Genomic DNA, 20,366 nt, shown 5'->3' on the forward strand with positions numbered 1-20,366 from the left:
CTCAGCAACACCTGTTGTTCCCTGTGTTGTTGATTTTAGCCATTCTGACGGTGTAAGGTGTTACCTCATTATAGCTTTGATTTGTATGTCCCCCATGATTAGTAATGTTGAGCATCTTTTCATATGTCTATTGGCCATCTGTATGTCTTCTTTGGAGAAATATCTAATCACGTCTTCTGCCCATTTTTTAAGTGGATTATTCATTTTTGGGGTGTTCAGTTTTACAAGGTCTTCCTAGATTTTTGGATACTAACCGTTTATCAGATATGTCATTTGCAAATATTTTCTCTCATTCTGTAGGTTGCCTTTTAGTTTTGTTGATTGTTTCCTTCACTGTGCAGAAGCTTTTTTATTTTACTGTGGTCCCAATAGTTTATTTTTGCTTTTGTTTCCCTTGCCTCAGGGGACATACCTAGAAGGAAGTTGCTATGGCTGATGTCAAAGAGGTTACTGCGTATGTTCTCCTCTAGGATATTTTCTTATCTCATATTTAGTTCTTTCATCCATTCCGAATTTATTTCTGTGTGTGGTGTAAGAGAAGTGGTCCGGTTTCAGTTTTTTGCATGTTCTGTCCATCTTATAACTTTCAAATATAATATACAGCAGTATAAACTATAATCACCATGTTGTACATTAAATCCCTAGTATGTATTTATCTGCTAGCTGGAAATTTGTACTTTTTAACCACTTTTATCCAATTTCCCCATCCTCATCGTCAGAGCTGGTAACAAGATATCTGACCTCTTTTTCAATGAGTTGGTTTTTTGTTTTTGTTTTTGTTTAGATACCACATGTAAGTGACGTCATAGGGTATTTGTCTTCCTCTGACTTATTTCTCTTATCATAATGCCCCCAAGGTTCATCCATGTTGTCACAACATTATCCTTTCTTTAGTCAAATAACTCAAAATGTTAATGTTTACCTTTCCTGGTCCTGAATTACCTCACTAGTAAAATAGGAATAAAATAGTTCTCAGTTGTGAGGCTAAAATATGGTATTACATATAAAGAATGCAGTTTTGTACGTAGGTACTTAGTACTTGCTACCAAGTGCTTAGTACATAGGTGGTGAGGAACTGGTAGGTTTTTATGTTATTGTATTGTAATTTCATATGTTTTATCTACCTGTTCCTACTTTGTGAAGTATTTTGCTCTTTTCCAGTCTCCCAAGCGCCACATTCCTAAATCCTTCCTATCCTTCAATAGTCTGAAGACACATTCCCTCAAAACCACCTTTGATTCCCCCAAACTGGTGGTCTAAAATTCACATTCGAATATTTCTACCTTGTTTATTAATGTATATATCTTTGGTTCCATATTAGAGTATTATTTGCTTGAGGACAGGAACTCTCATTAATTTTAGCACTCCCCCCCCCCGCCAGTGCTGTGCTTTTCATAAATATTTATTCATTATTAAAGTATTTATCATTAAAGTGCTCATTCCTTTGGTAATATTAAATCTCTGAGACCTGTGGTTCTACATTTGTCAAATACGGCACATCCATACAATGAGGTACTTTGCAGCTGTTTAAAAGAATGAGGTAGAGGACACCTGGCTGGCTCATTCCATAGAGAGTGCGACTCTTTCTCATGGACTTGTGACTTCAAGTCCCATGCCAGGTGTAGAAATTACTTAAAAATGAAATCTGAAAAGAAAAAAAATGAAGTAGATTTTTCTACATACTGACGTGAAAAGATAATCACGATATCACGTTGACTATTAAAAAAGAAAGGCAAGTATCAAAAGTGTACTGAAAAGCGTGTATAGGTGTATTGTGTGTGTGGATCTTGTTAAAAAGAAAAGCTATATACTTGTTAACAGTAGTTGTCTTTGTATTAACGGTTTTTATGTAGTAGAATCGTAGTAGGGAGGAAGTATAGTTACAGAGACCCTAGACATTCAGATTTGTGTGTGTGTAGCAAAAAACAAACCCCATAACATTAAATTTACTATCTTGACTATTTTTAAGTGTAACAGTCAATAGTATTAAGTATACTCACATTGTTGTTCAACAGATCTCTAGAACTTTTTCATCTTGCAGAACTGAAATGTTAATTTCCCCTTTCTCTTTTCCCCAACCCAAGGCCTGGGAAGCCACCTTTCTACTTTCTGTTCCTATGATTTTTGGCTACTTCCGGTACTTCATATGAGTGGAATCATATAGTAGATGTCTTTTTGCAACTGGCTCATTTCTCTTAGTTTAACGTCCTCCAGGTTCATCACTGTTGTAGCATGTGACAGTATTTTCTTCCCTTTAAAGGCTGTATTACATTCTATTGTATGTATATACCATTACTGTCGCTTTGTAGTATATTTCGAAGTAGGGAGGTGTGAGGGCTCCAACTTTGTTCTTTTACATTGTTTTGGCTAGTCAGGGCCCCCATGGGATTACATATGAATTTTAGGTTTTTTCCTATTTCTTCAAAGGATATTGTTGAGATTTTGATAAGGATTTCCTAAATCTGCAGATTCTTTGGGTAGTATGGACATTTTTAACAATGATAAGTCACTTATAAAGTTTTCCACTTTTTTGGTATCTCCTTCAGTTTATTTTAGCAATGTTTTATAGTTTTCAGTATGTAAGTGTTCCAGTCCCTTAATTTATTCCTAAGATTTTATCCTTTTTCATACTTTTATAAATGGGATTGTTTTCTTAATTTCCTCTTCTTCAGATTGGTCATCATTAGTGTATAGAAATGCAACTGAATTTTGCATGTTGCTTTTGTATCCTGTAACTTTGCTAAAATAGTTTTTTAGTTTTAACAATTTTTTGGTGTGAAATATGAAGGATTTTCTACATATACATGCATTCTACATGTCATCTGAGAGCAGAGATAATTTTACTTTTTGCTTTATAATTTGGGTGCCTTTTATTTTTCTTGTCTAATTGCCCTAGTTAGACATCCAGTACTATATTGAATAGTAATGTCAAGAGTGGACATCTTTGCCTTGTTCTTTATAGAAGATAAGTTTTCAGTCTTTCACATTTGATTATGATGTTCTGTGAATTTTTCATGTATGGCTTTTAATATGTTTAAATACTTTCCTTTTATCCCTCATTTTTATCATGAAAGGGTATTGATTTATGTCAAAAGCTTATTCTACATCAATTGAAATAAGTATTTTCTTGTCTTAAAAACTATATTCAGGGTGCTTGGCTGGCACAGTCAGAAAAGTACATGACTCTTGATCCTGGAGTCATGAGTTTGAGCCCCATGTTGGGTGTAGAGATTACTAAAAAAAAAAGGAACTTTAAAAAACCCTATTTTCACATCCTATCAATAGGATGAGTGGCACAAAGTTTCCTTTTCATGAAACTATGCCTAAATTCCTAAATTATTTACAAAGTATGTATATAAATCAATATTTTATTTATATTTTATTATAAATACATTATAATTATAAAAAACAAGATATTAGAATTGTTTAGTGGATACTTAAAAGTACTGTGAAGGATTTTTTTTAACCTATTTGAATTTTGTTAATTACTAAATTTAGATTTGATTTTCCTCTACTTGGGGTTCAACCCAATAGAGTTGAGAAGGAACAACACTTACATGATAACACTCACATGTAGAAGCGGTAGTAGTAATGATGATAGCACTTTACATCTATTGAGCACTTACTGTGTACCAGGCATTATGGCATTATGCTAAATTCTTTCCATTCTAATCTCATGTATTCCTCACAAGAACTCTCTGAGCTGAGTACTCTTATCCCTCTGTCCCATAAAAACCAAATGAGTCCCAGAGAGGTTAAGAAAATGTCCCTGGGGTGCCTGGGTAGCAGAGTCAGTTGAGCATCTAACTCTTGGTTTCAGCTGAGATCGTGGTCTCAGTGTCCTGAGAGCAAGCCCCGTGCTCAGTGGGGAGTCTGCTTGAGATTCTCCCTCCCTGTCCCTCTGCCACTTCCAATCATGCTCTCTCACTCTCTCTCTCTCTCTCTCCAAAATAAAAAAAAGAAATCTTAAAAAAAAAGAAAAAGAAAATGTCTCAAGGTCAAATAACTACTAAGTGTTAGAAGCAGAATTAAATCTCAGTCTTTTAGACATAATTTTATGAATAGTTCTTTATTTTTAACCTCAGCTAGTATACTATGGGGCTATTGTGATTATCAATATAAAAAATCAGCATTACTGTGATTTAATTAGAAAAATATCTGAGTCTATTCAGCTACCCATTCTGCTCATATTCTGGGCAGTGGATCTGCAAGATTAATTAATTGGGCTAAGGCACAGCAGATCCTTTCAGAATGAATACTGAACCCTGGGACCCAAATTATTATGCAGTGATACCAGTGAACTTCTAAGGCAAAAACTTAGCCATTTAATGAATCCACTATTTCCATTTTTTGGATCTAGTCATTCCCTTCTTTTCAGGGTAACATTATCCTCACAATCATCTTTAGAACTTTTTAATTAGAATGACCAAGACATCCCCATTAATAATGTGCTATTATTATATATAGCATTAACTGCTTGGTAATTCACTTGACATCATTAGAGGAGAAAGAATCAGTATAGAAACACATCTGTGTGCTGAGTTTACTTAGCAATGACTAGTTCAGTCGCGCATAGAGGGAAAAAAATAATCCCCACAATTTTGTTCCTTTGTTAAGCATCTCAACTTTTTCATTTATTCAACAAACACTTGCTGTGCAGGTACCACATGCAAGCACTATACTAGGCTTTAGGGATAACAGAGATTAAACAAAACAAAACTCTTCACGAGGCCCCAGTCCAGTGGGGAGGTTGGAAAATAAATGGATGAGTTTAATACAGTGTCACAGAGATATCACCTAACTCAGAACAGGGAGGACATGTTACTCAACATATGTTACTCAACATGACATGTTACTCAACAATAGCTTTAAACATAGTTATTAATGTTTCAGACTAATATGTTATAATTAGGTAGACATGAGCCCATTTATAAAACATAAATTAGATTTGATTGAACTACATTGATCAAATTCTTATATTTATTGAATTAGATGACCCAGAAAAAAGAATTAAACACAAGGGTGTTTAATCTCATGTGATATACTTTAACTTGACAAATGAAAATTTTGAAACCATGGATTGTTATACATGTCTGGTGTGAAAATACAAAATTTATTCTTGAGTCATTTCATGTATTCAACATTAAAATGAAAAAAATATTATTTCCAGAGTTGACTTCAATTTCAAGCTAATTTCTAGAAACTGTGAAGGTCTCTCAACCATTACCTTGGGTTTTTCTTTCTAAAAAATAGTAAAGTGACATGTGAAAGCTTTGTATTTCCCACTGAATTAGAAGGTATTATTATAAATTAAGTTCTGGAGTCCCATGGTTGAACATAAAAAAGACACGTTTCTCTCTCCTTACACTCCTCCACCTTGCTCACCATGCTTTTTGCACAGACCACAAACTGACAAAGTTGTGTATTCCATAATGGATAAAGAAGAAAGAATAAAGTTACCTGGTGGTCATGATTTCTCACTTCTTATGGTCCCTGAAAACTGCCTCATGCCTGAACACATTCACAACAATCATAGGCGCCTCCCCCAATCTCCAGAAACCACATAAGCAAGGTACGGTAACCACCACTAATAAGGGTTTCTTGAATCTGGACCCGCAGAAGTCTAGAGTGGATTGAAGAATACAAAAGTGCAGGCGTAAGGGCCTTCTTGGCCTTTGTGTCATCCCTCTCCTCCCCCAGCTGTGCTGTGGTTTTATTTGCCAAGTGGTTTTCCCATCCATGTACAGAAATACTGCTGTATATGTGTATTAAAAGGTGTGGCTAAATTGGACTTTTTCCTGGAATCTTTTAACTGTATGATATAATGCTGTGAACAACTTCCTTATTAGAGCATGGTAACACACTGGTGGCCCTAAACGGAGATTGGCTACTATTGCAAATTCTTGAGCGAGAAGAAACAAACAAAAAATGTTAATGTAGATTAAAAACCTGTTTTAATTGGCACAGCACAAAATGTTAATGGGAGTGAGAATATTTGCAGTGACAAATGAACTAAACAGTGACTCTAACAGGAAAAGTAGATACCAAACTAACATGGCTGGAGTATCAACAATAAACCTAGTAGGGCAGCTGTCCCAATGAAAACCCCAAGTGATGATTTTTTTTTAAAATACATGTTTTCATAAGAATTACTGGAAAATTTTTGTGTCCTTGTGTCCATATCTCAGCACTGGGAATATATAACATATTTTGGCAAAGATTCAAAAAATAGCAATGAAAGCAATTTATGTGCAAGACAGATTAATTGAAAAGACACTTCAAGGATTAATTGTAGGTTGGTTATGCAAAGGATTTTAAAAGAATACCCTGCCTTTATTTCCGTTCTCCGACTTCATGAAGGAGGTGAGGTGGCCGATTTAAATGCCTGCTTTTTGCCCAGGAAATAGCTCATCCCAAATAGCTTTTGCTTTGCCTGGGAACTAACAAAAGAAGGGGCCCCTGGAGGATTTCCAGAGACTATGGACTAGTTTGAGTACACCATGCTCTCTTTGTACATAGTATCCAACAGAGTTCAAAGCACAAATAGATAATAAATAATGTTACTTGAGTGAATTAACCTGATATCTTACAGTAGTTTAAAGTTAATTTCTCTTGGGAAAGATATCAAATTATCCTCTTTAAATGTTTCTCATGTGATGTACTTTAAGCCACAATATAACAGTAAATAATCATCATTTCTTTAACATATACTCTTCAAAAATTTTTGCTTACTAAAAGGCAAGTTCAGGGGGACTCTTTAATTCTTACCCTAGATAAAAATTTGACTGCATCTGATAAAAACAGATGAGCTGGGCGCCTGGGTGGCTCAGGTCATGATCCCAGGGTCCTGGGATCAAGCCCCACATCCGGCTCCCTGCTCAGTACGGAGACTGATTCTCTCTCGCCTTCCGCGGCTCTGCTTGTACTCTCTCACGCTCTCTCTGTCAAATAAATACATAAAATCTTTAAAAAAAAAAAAAGAAAGAAGAGAAAGAAAATCAGATGAGCTGATTTTTCTATTTGTAGTTAATTCATAGCCTTCTCCCTCATAGACTTGGTTCCAAGAAATAGATGAGTTATTGTCGCTATATGCAGTAACATTTTACCAATCTTTAATCTTTAAAAGTGCTGATAGGAAATTTCTTCTGTTCCTCATATTTTTATAAAAGCCTGAGTTACAAGATTTTAAGCTCAATGGTAAGAACACAGCCACATATTATCATCCTTGACATTTGCAGACTGAAAAGAATTTTTTTTTCCACTTGGTTTCTGGCTTCACTCACTGACTCAATAAATAGTACTTATTTATTGTAGAAAGATTTAAAGACCAAACCCAGCATGGTGAAAATGGCAAAAGGATAGATTTTTAGAGTAACACAACCCTAGTCACAAGTGCTATTCCCCTTAATAGCTAGATGACCTTAACTTTCTGCCCTTCCTCGTCTGTAAAATGCAGTGGAAAACGTTTGCCCGGGGGGGGGGGGGGGTTGCTGAGTTTCAGAGAAGAAAATACATGTGAAGCACTTAGCATAAAGCCTAACAATTTATAACTGTCCGCTCTCTTCCCTTTGTCTCCTTACCCTGTCTTTACTCTTTTTTCTTCATGTTTTACAACACAATAATATCTTTAGAAGAAAAGATTAAGCCATACATTTCTCCATCCTTTATTTACACAAATTACAACTTTCTTTTTGCTAATACTCATTATGCAATTCTACAACATTACAATATGAGTAATAAGTTATGATTAAAATATACTAATGATAGCGATATTTTTCACATACAGTGCCTTCCAGGTTGTTTGCCAGAAATGTTAATCAGCTCTACAGGGCGTGGTTGCCTCATGTAACAGTCCAAGGGTACGGCTGTCATTAGGCAAGGCTTGATCTAGATGCTCAAAGAATATCAACAAGAACCTAGTTTTGAAGGTTTAACTTTATCTACAGACTAGGTCCTCTCCTGGTGGTCATGATACTGCAAGAGAGAGGAAAAGTTTTTGAGGGTGATACGAAAGAAGGCAAGAAACGATGAGCAGAGACATTTGAGCGGATTATCTGGAGGAAGGACATTCCAGGCAGAGGGAAATCAAATGCAAAAGTAATGGAGGAAGGAATATATTTGGTATAGTTAGGAAACAGCAAGGAGGCTGATATGCTGAAGTGGAGTGAACTACACAGAGTGACAAGAGATGAAATCAGGAGCACCAAGCCAATTAATCTAAGGTCTTGTAGGCTATTGCACAGATATTGGCTTTTGCCCTGTATAAGATGCACAGCCCTTGGAGGAGTTAGAACTAAATAATGTCAGGATCTGACTTACATTTTAAGAGGAGCACTTTGATTGCTGTGTTGAACTAGACCAAAGGGCGATAAGGAAAGCAGGGAGACTCGTCCGTAAATTTACGGTATAGGTGGAAGGTGATGATTGTACCTTGGACAAGGATCTAACAGGAAAAGTAGATATGATTCAGTTTTCTGCTCTAGTGATGAGAATGGGAAGAATTGGTCCTGAATATATTTTGAAGGTACAACCACCAAAATTTTCTCATAGGCCAGATGGTGAATATGTTAGGAAGTAAGTGATAATTTGAAAAAATCTACAGGAGGGGGAACCCAAGAAAGAAAAATTGAAAATTTAGTTTTGAACACATACCATTTGTGATGCCCATAATACAGCTACCAAGTTTCTAGCTGATTATGTAAAGTACTTACTCTGTTCCAGACACAAATTTATATATATTAACTTACTTAATCCTCCCCACAGCCCATAAGTTGGGTGTTTTGAATGAGGCATCCTCAGTTATCCATAGTAATTAGAACTATGAGTCTTGATGAAATCACCAAGAAAGTAAGTATAGATACAAAAAAGAAGACCAAAGACTGAGTTCAGTCCACTCCAGTGATTAGCATTTAGGAACAGGAGGGAAAACTAGCAAAGGAGATTAAGAATGAGTGATGCATAAGGAAGAAGGAGAATATTTAATCTAGGAACCTAGTGAAGTAAGTCTACCAAAAAAAAACCTGAAATGATCACGGTGTCCAAAGCTCCTCATATTTCAAGGAAGGTGAGGACTGACCACATTTTGGTGAAGTAATGAGGGCAAAAGCTTGGTGTGAATACATTCAAGAGAAGGGAAGAGGGGAAATGAGGAGTGAGCACAGGCAGCTCTTTTAAGGCATTTTCCTCTAAAAGAGAGGAGATAAGTGAGGTGGCAGCTGGAAGGGAATGTGAGGTCCAGGGAGGTTGTTTGTTTTGTTTCAGTTTTGTTTTTGTTTTGTTTTGTTTTTAAATTAACTTTATTTTTAAGATGAGTTTCAGTTTATAGCAAAATAGAGCAGAAAGATCAGAGGTTTTCCACATACCCATTGAGCACACATAAATAGAGGCCTCCCAACTATCGAAACCCCACATCAGATTGGTACATTTATTACAATTGATGAACCTATATTGATATTTCATTATCACTTTAGGTTCATAGTTTACATTGGGGCTCCTCTTGGTGTTGCACGTTGTATGGACTTAGACAAATGTGTAATTGTGCATATCCACTATTATAGTGTCCCACCTAATAATAGATCCACTGACATAAACATCCTACGCTCCACTTGTTCATCTTCTTCTCCCCCAAACCCTAGCAACCATTGATCCTTCTCCTTCCTCCATAGTTTGGCTTTTCCAGAACCAAATTCTCTAAAAATCCTTTGTAACCTATTCATATGCCCAACCCCCACCCCCAAAACAAGTGATCTTTTTATTGTCTCCATAGTTTTGTCTTTTCTTAGAAGGTCACATAGTTGGACTCATACAGGATGTAGTCTCTCCCAACTGGCTTCTTTCACTTAATAATATGTACTTAAAGTTCCTCTGTCTTTTCATGGCTCAATAACTCATTTCTTTGTAGCGCTAAGAAATATTCCATTGTCTGGATGTACCACAGTTTATCCATTCACCTACTGAAGGGCATCTTGATTGCTTCCCCATTTGGCCCTTATGAATAAAGCTGCTATAAACATCTTTATGTGCCAGTTTTTGTGTGGATATAACTTTTCAACTGATCTGAGTAAATACTAAGGATCTTGTGACAAGATATGTTTAGTGTAGTAAGAAATTGTCACACTGTCTTCCAAAGCCTTTCACGTTCCCACCAGCAATGACACTTCCTATTCCTCCATATCCTCACCAGTTTTTGGTGTTTGTTCTGGATTTTTACCATTTTACAAGGTGTATAGGGGCTTCTCATTATTTCAATTAACAGTTCCCTAATGACATATGATGTTGAGCATCTTTTTATGTGCTTATTTGCCACATATATTTTCTTTTTTTTTTTTTAATTTATTTGACAGAAATCACAACTAGGCAGAGAGGCAGGCAGAGAGAGAGGAGGAAGCAGGCTCCCTGCCGAGCAGAGAGCCCGATGCGGGGCTCGATCCCAGAACCCTGGGATCATGACTTGAGCCGAAGGCAGAGGCTTTAACCCACTGAGCCACCCAGGCGCCCCTGCCACATATATTTTCTTTGATTGAGTATTCGGGTCTTTGACTCAGTTTTTGATGCAGTTCTTCATTTTCTTATAGCTGAGTTTTAAGTGTTTTTGTGTATTTCAGAAAACAGTCCTTTATCAGATATGTTTTGGAAATATTTTCTCCAACCTTGAGGCTTGTTTTCTCATTCTCTTGATGATTGTCTTTTGCAAGGCAGAAGTGTTTGATTTTAATGAAGTCCACCTTACCAATTTTTTCTATCATCTGAAAACTACCACCATACCTAGGGTTACTCAGGTTTTCTCCTGTGTTCTCTTCTAGGAGTTTTAAGATTTGTGTCTTACATTTTGGTTTATAATCCACTTTGAGTTAGTTTTTGTGAAGTGCTTAATTATCTTTTAAATGTCTGTGGAATCTGTAGTGATATTCCCTCTTTCATTTCTCTTTTTCTTCTCCCTCTAGTGTTCCCATTATGTATATATTCCACCTTTTATAATTGTCCCACAGTTCTTGGACATTCTTTTTGTCTTCTTCCCCACAATCTTTTTTTTTTTTTTTTGTCTCTTTGTTTTTCAGTTTTGGAGGTTTCCATTAAGATCTCCTCAAGCTCAGAGATTCTTTTCTCATCTGTGTCCTATCTACCAATAGGTACATTGGTATGAAGATATTTCTTCAGTTCTTCATTTCAAAATGAAGATATTCTTCATTTCTGTTATAGCTTTTTTGATCTCTAGTATTTCTTTTTTATTCTTTCTTAGAATTTCCACCTCTCTGTTTACATTGCCCATTTCTTCTTGCAAGCTATCCACTTTATCCATGAGAGCCCTTAGCATATTAAACATAATTGTTTTAAGTTCCTGGTCTGATCATTCCAACATCCCTAAGATATCTGAGTCTGGTTCTAATGCATGCTGTCTCTTCAAACAGTATTTTTGCCTTTTAGTATGCTTTTAAATTTTTCCTTGATAGTCATACATGATATACTAGGTAATATTAACTATAGTAAATAGGCCTTTAGTAATGTGGTAGTAAGATGTAAGGCAGTAAGGGAAAGTGTTTTATAGTCCTACTAGGCCTCGGTCTTTTGTAAGTCCCTCTAAGTTGTGAACTCCACAAATGCATCTGTGTTTGCCCCCCAGGTGGGACAAGATGGCTAATGGGGGCTGGAGTGGGCTACTTCCCTTCCCCCATGTAGAAGGCTAGAAGGGATTGGGTTGGGTATTTCCCTTCTTCCACAGGGAAGGCTAGAGCTGGCTAGAATTGAGCATTTCCCTTCTGATAAAATCTCAGTAGCTTAGGATCTATAAAATAGTTTCTCTTGTGGGCAGGCCTTATTAAGAAGAGATTGCTCTTGCAAATTAATTTCTTTTCTCTTCTCCCTGCCAGAAATACAAGCTGATTTTTCTCTGATACTCACTGTGAGAACCAAGTCAAGTTTCTAGAGATAAAACTCACATAATTGTTGGGGACCTCTGAGGACTGAGTCTCTCTGGAGTTTTTAACTCCCAGATTTGTCCACACTGAGCCTCCAGTAACTCACCAATTACAGTTCAGGTTTTCCTGACACAACAAACGTTCTTACGCAGTTTTCTGCTCCAGTAAGTTGTTACTGTCTGTATTTGCCTGTCTGTCTCTCGTATTTGGAGATAGTGGTTTGATATGACCTCACTTCTCTGGTGAATCTAAGAAAAGTTTTTGAGTTTTCAATTTATTCAGCTTTTTACTTATTGTTAGGACAGACTGATAATTACCTCTTTTTTAAAAAAGAAGATTTTATTTATTTATTTGAGAGAGGGTGGGAGAGTGCTTGGGAGCCATGCAGGTACACTGGGGTGGGGTGTCAGAGGAGGGGCCAGAGGGAGAGGAATAAGAAGACTCCCCATTGGGCAGAGAGCCTGACAGTGGAGTTGGATCCCAGGACTTCAAGATCACGACCCGAGCTGAAGGAAGATGCTTAACTGACTGAGCCACCGGATGCCCCAGTTACCTACTTCTTTACATGCCAGCCCAGAAACCCAGAAAGTCTGTTTTTGTTTTTAATATAGGAGATATTATAGAATATCTATACTGATGGGAATAACTGATGGTGGGAAAATTGATACAATGAGGAGGATACATTTGAAAGAAACCAATCCTAGAAAAGGTAAGGAAATGGGATGCAGTGCACAATAAGAAGCTATTGGATTTAGAAGGAGTGTAGACATTCACCCATGGTAAAAAGTCAGGCAGTGTTGAGAGGGCCCAAAGCTAGTAGATGAGAAGATGTGTTGGTGGGAGCATATGGAAGTTCTCTTCTGATTCTTTGTTTCTTCTCGATGAAATGGGAAGTAACACTTGGACAGAGTGAAGATTGGAGAAGTGGCAGCAAAGGTTTGAAAAGGGAGAAGGTGTGAAATAATACACAAAGGAACTGACTTAGAATGTAAAGTAGGCTTTCCGGACTATGTCAAGGCCTGAATGTGAAGGGAGAACACTCAGCATGATCATTTTTGTTCAGTTACATTCAACTTCCCAAGGACAGGCAGGGGGAAGTATAGAGTTGAATTTAACCAAGGAGAAGTTTTACAGGAGCGTGAAGTCTAAGAGTATAGATTCTGCAGTGAGACTGTTTGGATTTGAATCATGGTTCTGCCATTTCGCAGCTATGTGGTCTTGAACAAACTGCTTACTCTCTCTGTGCTTTAGGTCCCGCATCTATAAAATGAGTATAGCCTGTTTCTCATTTGGAGAGACTAGAAGCGTTTAGAAGAGATCTTTTGTATGCTTCCACCACACTGTCTTCCAACCTCTCTGCATTTGGACCCGTATACTCTGCCATATATGCATAGGGTATTGTCGAGTTAGTAGGTGTACAGTGCTTAGAACAGTGTTTGGCACATAAAAAATACAACAGAAATGCTTTATTATCTGCTAGGGGGGGAGTAAGATGGAGGAAGAAAGTGATTAAAGTGATGAGAGGAACTGAAATCCTGCTTCTTTAGATCTCAACAAAAATGAAGGAAATTCTTCAACTTCAGGGAAACCCCTTCTTCCAAAAGAATACCGTGGAATTTGATTTGAACCCAAATGAAAGTGAGGCAGACTTGAAACACGTGATTTCTCATACAGTTAAGTGATGAAAGGAAAAACAAGTGCCAAGAAAATGACAGATGCTTAATGCAAATTAGAGAAATTCTGCAACTTTATTGAAAACAGTCCTTCTTTTTTCTACTGTAATTACTTTAGTGGTATAGGATTGACTATAATCCCTGCTCAGAAGCAGCCTTGGAGCTGTTTCCATACTACCAATTTCTGGAATCTAGAGTTACATAGTAGCTTGGTGTGTATCTTAAGTACTTTATGTTCATTGGCCACGAAATGACTTCCACTTACTTGTTGAAGTGAAGGCAATTTCAGCGGTGGTTCTTACAGAGAAGTGCACCCGATTTTCCCTGTCCCTTGAATATATTATGTTCGTCATGAGGATCTTTCTTCCCTAATGCAAATAAGGGAGTCTTTTAGAGAAGGAAGAAGAGAATGATTTTAGGAGGTAGCAAGGCTTTGACAGTCATGCAAATGAGCAAGTGATGCCTAGAAGCATGCTTGGAAGACAGACTACCAGGTGGTGGGATCCTTGCCCACTTCCCATCAATGCTGATAACTGTACACCTTTGGAGATTCCTCTTGGTTTTCTAACTTGTAAAATGGCCATAATAATGACGTAGGTGTGAAGATTAATAAACTAATATTTGGAAGTATTCAGAACAGTACCTGGCACAATATACACTTGATAAATATAAATATTACACATCACCATTAAATAACACATGAATGGGTTGTGGTTTTCAGTAGTTTTCTCCTTAAGTCCCATGCCTTGGGACTCAGCATGAGCAAAATATATTTACATACCCTTATCTTTTTTGCTTGTTTGTTTCTTTTCTCAAATAATCCTGGGCTTGTCCCTGCAAAAACTGTCTGCTATCTTTTTTTTTTTTTAAAGATTTTATTTATTTATTTGACAGATCACAAGCAGACAGAGAGGCAGGCAGAGAGAGAGAGAGGGAAGCAGGCTCGCTGCCGAGCAGAGAGTCCGATGCGGGACTCGATCCCAGGACCCTGAGATCATGACCTGAGCCGAAGGCAGCGGTTTAACCCACTGAGCCACCCAGGCGCCCAAAAACTGTCTGCTATCTTAAGGATAGCTCAGTATATGGGGGGCAGAAAAGGTCTAAGAGGAGGTTTTCCAGTAGGGTCATGAGTTCATGTATTCTACCACATACTCACTTGGCTATTGTTGAGTTAATACATATAAAGTGCTAAAACAATGCCTGGCTAAAGTATTCTCTGTTAGGAAAGAAAGAGGGAGGAAGAGAGTAGCAAGAGAGAGAACTATCTCCAGTTATCCAAATCGTTACCTGGTTCTGTCTGTTTTCTCCTGACTACCTTGTGGGATGTATCCCCTTGCCACCAAGCTTCTGAACACACTGGGCTTCCTTCTGCTACAGGACCCCTGGGAATGTTTGTTGTTCTTCCTGGAACAATTTTGCGCCCCCCCACCCACACACACATTCTTTCGCTTTGTAACCCCCGTTCCTCCTCAGATCTCAGCTCAGGTATTGGTTCTTCCCAAAAGAAGCTTGTTGGGACTCCTTGGTCAGGTCTTCAGTCCTTTGTTATAGGGAAACTTCCTAGCACTGATCTTTATAGTCTTGCTTATGATGATTTGGTTAGTCTGTCTATTTGTGGTTAGTCCAACACATGGTAAGAAATCTGTAAGTATTTATTGAACAGTGAATGAATTGCTCCCATTCTCCCACTTTGAAAGTTTCTCTTTCTTCCTAAGTCCCTCACTGTTAGAGGTTGAACAGTGACTTCAAGAAGTAACCAGAGGAGGGGCACCTTGGTGGCTCAGTGGGTTAAAGCCTCGGCCTTCGGCTCAGGTCATAATCCCAGGGTCCTGGGATCGAGCCCCACATCGGGCTCTCTGCTCGGCAGGGAGCCTGCTCCCTCTTCTCTCCCTGCCTCTCTCTCTGCCTGTCTCTCTGCCTACTTGTGATCTTTGTCTGTCAAATAAATAAATAAATCTTTAAAAAAAAAAAAAAAAAAAGAAGTAACCAGAGGAGAAAAGGGTCTGGGGGATGATATCATCTGGTAGCTACATAACAGGGACAAAAGCAAAAAAGGTATAAAGCTCATAAAAAAGTATAGGACGTAAGAGCTGGGAGTGTTCTTAGAGATTATCTAGTCCCAACTTCTTCAGTATTGACAGCACAGGAAAATCCACCATTTAGGGTTTTAGCTGAGGATTTCAGCCAACCACCTTCCAAACAACAGCCCTATACACGAATAAAACATGTGTTTCAAACTATGAGAGCTTAAATGTGACTCATCAACATCTGCTTTCTTTAAATATTTTTTTCTCTCAGAGACTAAAACCACTTACAAGGATGGGATAAATTCTTGCAGCTTAACACATGGCAAAAGACAAACCTTTTATCCCACTTTCTTTGTAGTCCCCTCATTTTCAATCTCAAATGATTTTCTCTATCATATAACTCTTTTGTGAGGAATATTCAAAAGGATCTATTAAGTCCTAACTGTAGAACTTCTTATTTAAGGTGGCTTTAATAAGGGAATAATCAGAATACCATCTAATTTCAGTGGAAAACCATCACATTTTCATACTGACCTAACAGTAGCCCAGTAGTATTAGAAGACAAAAAGAACTTTGGCCAAAGGGAGGGAAAAAAAATCATAGTTTGTTTTGAGAGTATTCCTTTTTGTCTTTCTCTTTTCTCCCTATACCTGACAAAGAGAAAATGTGCCTTGAAGCTACTTCTTGCTATTCAAGTCCTCCATAAAAGTGCTTCAATAACATGGGCCAGGCACAGTGTTTCAGATGTTCTTTACTGTCCCTGAACACCTTGCTCCCTCCAATAAAAATGAATGGCAGAAACATGTAACCAGAAAACACAATCAGTGTAAATATGTTAATGGGTTAATATGTCTGAGCAGGATAATAACACCCTTTGCTCGGTTAAAATCCAGGTTCCCAGAAAGCCCCTTGGGAGTGACTCATGAGGGGGAGTTTTGATGGCATCAGACCAGGGGTTAAATTATGTTTAAGGAGTTGAATCTTTCTTTCCTTACCCTACAAGTAACAATGTATAGGGAGCTTCCTGGATTAACTTTGGGCAGGGTTTATCCTAAAGATGAAATAGCTAGTTACTGCCAGCAAAACAGCCCAAGAACCTTAGAGTGCAAAAAGTTCTGTGCAAATGAAAAGTTGTTTCCTACTATAGACAGCTTCAACAAAGCAAACAGACAAAAGATAGAAATAGCAATCACTGGTACCTGGGTAGCTCAGTTGGTTAAGCATCCAACTCTTGATCTCAGTTCAGGTCTTGACCTTGGTATATGGGTTCAAACCCCACATTGTGGTCCACATTGGGCTCTATGCTAGGCACGGAACCTACTTAGAAAAAAAGAATAGCCATCAAAGGATTGCTATGTAGTATCCAGACTATATAAAGAATTTCTGTAAATTGAGAAAACATCAACAGCCCAACAGAAAAGCAAGCAAAAGTTATGAGCAGGAAACTCATAGAAAATTAAGTGCAGCTGACCCAGAAACATTTGAAAGGACAATCACCTTCAGTTGTAACCAGGAAAATGACACTGAGAGAGCAATGAAATATATTTTTCATCTGCCAGATTAGCAAATATCTAGAAGTTTGACATTACCAAAATTTGGATGAGAAGTATGGAAATTTTTACTTTTTTTTATATATTTTATTTATTTATTTGACAGACAGAGATCACAAGTAGGCAGAGAGAGAGAGGGAGAAGCAGGCTCCCTGCTGAGCAGAGAGCCTGACCTGGGGCTTGATCCCAGGACCCTGGGATCATGAACTGAGTTGAAGCCAGAGGCTTTAACCCACTGAGCCACCCAGGTGCCCCAGAAATTTTTACTTTTATATACCACTAATGAGAGTGAAGAGTAAAGCAGTAATGCCATCTGTAAGATTTGACAACCATAAAATGTGCCCACTTTGGAACACTGTATCTCCTTGATCATCTTAGAAATACTTCACACATGTGGAATGAGGCCTCTACAGGGGTGCTCATTAGAGTATCATTTATTTACCAAAGTATGAAATGGTGCCTCTCTGTTGTCTTCTCCCACAACCTGAAACCAAAGGTACTAACCCCCTCACATCCTAAAGAGATCCACTAAGGGTCCCTCAGATTCATTTCCTAAAGATACCTGAAAATAAAGCTGCCGATGCTGGGGACATGATGGGAAAATAGCCTGAGAAGACAAGCTAACAAGGAGAGGCAGAATCTAGGTTTTTCGGGATATCATTAAGCCAGTGGCACTACACTTCGGAGCAGTTCCACTTGGGAATTTCTTGTTTTGAGGTAGTCAATCTCTATTGTAGAAGGCATTTTTTAGCTGGGCTTTCTAACCTTCCTTACCCAATCATCCACTTATCTCTAAAATTAGTACTCAATTTATAGTCTTCCCCTTCACCTTAAGCCATGTCATCCTCCCAAGGATAGACATGGATGTATGATTCATGACAATATAGGAAGGTAACAGTAAATATTAATAAAAACTATACTTTGAACCCTTATTAGGTGTCAGTTGTGAGACACTTTATTTGTATTATCCCATTTAGTGCTCACGACAATTCTAGAAGTTGGGCACTAATATGACCCCCATTTTCCAATGAGAAAACAGATGTGGAAAGGCTTATAGCTTCCACGGAGTCACCTAACTAGAGAGTAAGTTGGGCTGGTCCCTGAGGCCAGACCACTCTTACTGACCCACCAGATCATATTCTCACACTGCCTTTCTTTATATTCAAGGACTTATTAAATCTTCACAACAATTTTAGGAGCTACTAGTCCTACCATCTTGAGAAGTTCTAGGTATAGATCATTAAATTTTTACAACCATAGAGATGAGCCAACCAAGGTTTAAAGAGGCCAAATAATCACACAGCACTTAAATGACAGAGCCAGTATTTGAACCTGCCTGGAAGGATGATGACAATAGTGATAGCTATCATTTCTTAGCAACCTACCCATTCCAGGACCGGTGCCAGTTAGGTCCATGTGTTATCTTCTCTTACTTTCAGAAGTCTATGCGATTTTCCTTTTGACATATTAAGAAACTAAGGCTGAGAAAGTTTTAAAAGCCATAGGTTACAGAGCTAATAAATTGAAGAACTGGTATAATGGATTAAAAGTTGCAACAAATCCTTTATATTTCCTGCCATAAAGAGGTGAAGTCTGTTTTCCTACCAGTTGGAGGATAGAATGGAGCCAGAAGTGACTAGAGTAATTCACTTGAATGTTCCTGTGGCATCTCAAACTCAATATATAAGTCTGAGCTAATTATCTTATCCATCTAAGATAAATCTTTGTTATATGCTTGATTTTGATAAACCAAGACTTAGAGTCAAACAGATAGGAAATAAACTACACCCCAATTACTCCCAATCTCTGAATTGAATCTACCTTATGTATCATAGCCTAATTAATCTTCGTTAAATGCACCTCTAAAGTTAGTGTCCCATTGAAAAACTTTGCATGGGTTTCCCCTATATAGGCCATGCCTGCCCAGCCTCTTCCCCTATTCCTTATTTATACTCTAAATTTCAGCCAGAATGAACTATTTATTGTTTCTCCACAGATATCTCCTCACCGTCCCCTACACACACATTCACGATTTTCTGCCTTTATGTCATTGCTGTTTGCTTAAAATTCTCTCCTCTTCCCCAGTGCAATCTGCTAAAGTAATAATCACATTAAATACTATCTCTTCCTTGGGTGTGTGTGTTTTTTTTTTTTATGTCTGGAAGTGATTTTTCTCTCCTTTGAATTGCCCATAAAATTTTATTTTATTATTTTAAGTATTAATCTTGTGTTATAGTTATTAATGAAAAGTTGTCATTCCTTTTCTAGATTTCAAGCTCCCTAAGGAAGAGAAGGTATCTTAATCATCAATGTATCACCTACAGTAAACTCCTTTAACCTTACACATAATAGTTTTTGAGAATCTGGAGAAAATGTTTTATTCTCTCCCTGAGTCAAAACCAACTGAGGAAGACATTGAAGTCATATTGGTGGAGAAATATCAGCTTCATTATTAATAAAAACTAGATTAGAAAATATGACCAAATGACTTGATATTATAGCTCTAAAACAGTAGGCTTATCTACCCTCTCATGGAAGAGCTAGGTAAGTTCAAATCTTCCCCAGGACCAAGACTAACTGGTGTAGAACCAGACGAGAATGTATCGGTTCAGCATATGATGGATGCATGGACCACAGAGCCTACATTCTTCTCCCAAACCCTCCCAGAAGATAAATGAATGACAAAGCAGGGACCTGAGATATTTGAGAGCAGTTGAATTCCCTCTGCTTGGTAACATGAGGATTGGCCTTGATGAAGATGATGAAATCTAAAAGGATAGTCTATCTTCAACTAACACCCAATCAGATTCATGAACAAGGAATAGAAGAAAAACGATTTACAAAGGGGAGTTTAGAAATGTACGTGAATGTAATAATAATGTTAGTACTTGTAGCAATATGCGCTGAAATTTACAATGAGTTAGAGCATTGTTCCAAGATTTTTCATTGTATTAATTCAGTTATCATCCCAATAACTCTATGAAGCATGAACTAATATTATCTCCACTTTATAAAGAAACTAGGATGCAGAGAATTTTAAAAATTCATGCAAATTGGGGCGCCTGGGTGGCTCAGTGGGTTAAGCCGCTGCCTTCGGCTCAGGTCATGATCTCGGGGTCCTGGGATCGAGTCCCGCATCGGGCTCTCTGCTCAGCAGGGAGCCTGCTTCCCTCTCTCTCTCTGCCTGCCTCTCTGCCTACT

The sequence above is a fragment of the Meles meles genome, chromosome 9 (assembly GCF_922984935.1).
Source record: "Meles meles chromosome 9, mMelMel3.1 paternal haplotype, whole genome shotgun sequence".
Classification (NCBI taxonomy): Eukaryota; Metazoa; Chordata; class Mammalia; order Carnivora; family Mustelidae; genus Meles; species Meles meles.